Here is a 4,828-nt window from a genome sequence, read left to right as displayed (position 1 = left end):
GAATCCCCCTCCCATTTTCTCTTACTTTCGCTGGGAGTAGCAAGTGTAGTAGTAGCAGTAGCGGTAGCGGTAGCACTGATACGCTTTGGCAGTTTGCCCTGGTCTACTGCCTGATCTGTGATGCGATGAGCGAGACGCTGGATTTCCTGGATGTTGTTGAGGTTAGCCGACGTTACGTGGCTCTGAATCTCTGACGCGAGCCCCTTGAGATACAACTCAATTCGCTTGTATGGAGGATCTACCATAGTTGGGCACAGCACAGCCAACTCATTCGATCTTTTGGTGTAAGCTTCGATTTCCGAACCAACCATTTTCAAGTTATACAACTCGTCCTCCAACTTGTGAATGTCTTCTCTAGTGCAGTATTCCCTCTTGATCAGTTCTTTGAATTCATTCCAAGGTGTGGCGTTAGCAGCTGCCAACCCTAAGATCTGCACTTGTGCGTTCCACCAAGTGAGCGCAATCCCTTCAAGTGTGCCAGTGGCGAACTTCACCCTGCGAGCCTCAGGGCATTCACACATTTCGAAAACCGACTCGAGCTTTTCAAACCAGTGGAGGAGTCCAACTGCCCCCTCCGTGCCACTGAACGAGCTAGGACGACAGTCCATGAAAGTCTTGAAGGTACACGCAGGTTGTTGCTGAGCGGGTTGACCTATTGTGTACGAATAGGACAAGGTTAAATACGAGAATTATTGTAGGATCTAAAGATCCTTGTATGAATCTATACCGCAGGATATACTACCTGCTTGGGCGGCTGCAACTGCCGCAGCAACGAGAGCCTCTAGCTGGGCTTGAGTCATGGTAATTCGTGCGGCCATTGATCTTCACATCAAAGGCAACATAAGTGAGAAAGGTTCGCGAATAGTGCGATGACAGAAGAGTGTAAGCACATAAGTATTCTCATGCAATGTCAAGTTGTGAGCAAGTAATGTAAGCATACTACGAGCAAAGTTCTGTGCAAATTCTAGCATGTAGGCAATAAACATAAACCTTATTACCTAGGGAGTTGAGTCTTGCACGTGGAGCGAAGCGTCGTTGTGGATCGTTGAGAGCACTGTTCTGGTTATAGTCTGGTTTTAATAAAAACGTTTTCCCATATTAAAACCAAGTTCTCTATAACCAATGGCTCTGATACCAATCTGTCACACCCCCAAAATCCACCTGCGGAGTATCACCGCTTGGGAGCGTGACTGACCAGGATCAAGCCACCAATCATATTGAACATGCATATAGTATTAAGTAAGATAAAAGAAAACCATCCGTTCAATACAAAAGGTGTTCAAAACATGTTATTGTTTTAAAGTGTAGCGGAAGCATAGTAATAATCCAACACTAGTAAATAGTTCAAATGTTATAATAGTTCAGCATAGAAACCACGAATCCTTGTCCACAACGACCCGCTTCTCCAGTGCAAGCTCCAAGTACCTAACGATCTGCAAGGCATGTAACAGAATGGTCAACAAACTAGTTGAGCGAGTTCACAGTAAGTAAATGTGTAACAGTAAGTAACAGGTGGCTCTACAGGGCCGATAGTAAGTTATGCTGGTGGGGGCTTCCCATGTTAAGTGACCACTAGACTGTTCGTATTATTATCCCTGTTCTTCGTCCGAGAACAGAAGTGTGTATAAAGTGTGCGTAGGTTTTACGCACGTATCCTTCGTAACCTGAGGATAGGAGTAAGTAATGCGTACACGTAGGTTTTACGTGCGTATCCTTCGTAACCGAGGATAGGAGTAAGTAATGCGTACACGTAGGTTTTACGTGCGTATCCTTCGTAACCGAGGATAGAATGGCATGTGAACCCGTAGGTGTTACCCCAACCTACGTAACCGTCCTGACATCCGAGGACATGATAGGTGACAGTCTAGTAAAGCATATGTACGTTCCTTTCAATAACAACCTTTAACCCATTCCCACAACCCGGGAATCCCATGCCTTAGTAGGAGTGTGAACTCACCTTGGTTTGCTCGGTATGCTAAGTTATGCACTCACAAGTAATTAATCACGTCCTAGTGTATGCACGTATAACAAATCAGTTCATGTTCGAAATTGTACGCATGCAGTTAATTGTTCACATAGCAGTCAGTTTGCATATCGGCACAACACGTAGTATTACACGAATATGTTCACCACCAAGCATGGCATGACAATTAATTCAACATATGTTCAATCAGTCAAAGTATGTTCATAATCCCTAACATCCTTCGAATCCAGTCACTATCTTTCGACAACAGTAATCACAATTATCTTTCGGAAACAATTACCACAATTATCCTTCGGGCCAATGTTATGTTCCGAATCCTATGTCATCTTTCGATCACACACATATCTTTCGGTCAACAGGTATCTTTCGGTCAACAGATATCTTTCGGTCAACAGATATCTTTCGGTCAACAGATATCTTTCGGTCAACAGATATCTTTCGGTCAACAGATATCTTTCGGTCACAACTATGTTTCGACTACAAGCATCTTTCGATCAATCAACAGTTACGTATATCACCATCAGTTACGAAAATCACAGAAACAGAAACCCTAATCATCTACAGCCGTCATCATCATTAACAATCATCATCACATCAGTTACATTACACAGAAGGCACAAGATCATCTACGACAGTTACTATCATTCCTAGAAATCATTTAACGGTAACAAAATCAATCATCAACCAATCCGAATCGTCATCTATGTGTCATGTAAACATAATCATCATTCGGTTCAACTATCTAACATACATATCCAGTTTATCATAACCGATTCATAAAATATTATCATTGAACATCATCAAAACGGATCCGATAATCATGCATATCCGATTAACATACAATGATAGATTGCAAGACAATAGATAAATCATGGAATCAAAGCATCGTGAAATCAAAGCATCGTAAACAACACCACACACTAACCGGAAATCTGGATTACGGAATGAATTCCTTCGAACAGAGAGTAGGTCTGCTATATGCCTGCTATATGCCGTAACACACACAATGGAACTAGGGTTTTCCGGAAACTAACTGTTGTCTAACATGCATTCACGTATTTAAACATATCACAGAAATGGGCCAAGCCCATTAGAATAACTGGGCCGAAACATATCGAAGGATATGTTTCGTGATTCATCATTCCGAAGGATGATCTTTCGGATCGAAGGATGTGTTTCGACATCCTTCGATTCATGCATCATGTTTCGAGGGACATCCTTCGAAAGTTGGGCCATGTATCATACTAACTAGTTAACACATGATACAAGTTTCACAATATGGCAATCAAATGTGCAATTAAGCAATTAGTCAATACATGTTCGTGTAATACCTATGAAATCAAATCTTGGAATTTCGAGTTGTCACAAATTTGGTGTGACTTCTTAATACCATAGCTTAATCATAACAAAGCTATATGAATTAAAAACATGCAAGATCATCCATTAAGTTTTGAAAACCAAATACAGTACCATTGTCTTAACGGGAAAACACCCTAACAACCATAACATTGTTCAACCACACAAACATGACATAAACACAGTTTAAGGACTGTGACTTGTCCAGGAAAGTGTCACATTCCCTAAACCCCGGATGACCTCGTACTAGTGCAGCGGGAAAACGTGCCATACCGTGCCAGATCCTTTAATTCCCTGAAATACATGTAAGTTGAAAAATCAACAATAATGTTGAGCGATTTCATGTGTGAGTGAGTAAATAAACCTTTGTATTTATCAAAATCCTGGTATGTAGCAAATAAGGAAAAAGAGATCACTAATGGTTTGCAAGGCCATTGATATGTGTGAAATGCAAGTAGGAAGGCTCAAACCTAGCAAATTTATGCGTCGGGTACAAAGTCATCCCGAGGTCCGTTATGTTGGGCCTGGGACTGGGCTCGCTACACCCAAATAGATCTATCGCTCCTGCCCCTCGGTCCTACCCTGAGGATTAATGACCTCAAGTTTCCGCCTACCCATTCACATGATCTAAATAGTAACCCTCCTTACGCTAACCATACCATGTATAAAGTAATTATCATCAAAGTAACATGTATTTCACCCCCCGCAGTTTAGAAAACTGAAAACAGTTAAGAGAAAAGGGGGACATGAACTCACAGTCGGTGCGTCTCTACCAAGTATGTCTCTGAAAGCAAGCAGCTGTGCAACGACCTACAAGTTCTAACTCTATTAGATGGACGACCGGGCCTTAGCTTTATGGTTTTCGTGTTTGGGAAATAGTTAGACAACTATTTCGTGTTTACTTTTCATATATACTTGGTAGTTAATCTCCTTCCCAAGGATGGGGGATTTTAATACATGTGTGCTCGAAATATATTATTAAGTCTTACTTAATATATATTTATTTTCCAATTCCAAAATATAAATATTTTTCTCCAAAAATATTATATTTTCATAATTTCCCCAAAAATAATACGTTGACAAAATGCGCGTTCATAAATATTTCCGTATAATGCGTAAGTTACGTTTTAACGATCGAGTGGTAATAATAATTACCGATGTAACTTATATATTTATTGTGAAAGCGTTCGTATTATTTTGGATTCGTTAACGTTCGTAAGTATTATTTTTACTCTAAAAATAATATTTATACACTTCACAAAATAGTGACGAATAATGTTGTGAGAAAATATATTTACTAAATAAATATATATTTATCACGTTTAATTTTGTGAAAATCCCACCTCCGATATTTATAAATAAAGTCGTGGCGAAACTTATATTTCGAAAACATGTAAAAAAGTATTTCTAACACTTATAGTGAAAATGTTTCTAAGTGTTAGGTTTTTGGAAAAATTTCGCCAGAGTTTCCTCTGTAACTGGAGGTGG

The sequence above is a fragment of the Helianthus annuus genome, chromosome 17 (genome assembly GCF_002127325.2).
Source record: "Helianthus annuus cultivar XRQ/B chromosome 17, HanXRQr2.0-SUNRISE, whole genome shotgun sequence".
NCBI classification, from domain to species: Eukaryota; Viridiplantae; Streptophyta; class Magnoliopsida; order Asterales; family Asteraceae; genus Helianthus; species Helianthus annuus.
The sequence above is the reverse complement of the archived record's forward strand: the minus strand, read 5'-3'. Positions refer to the sequence as shown.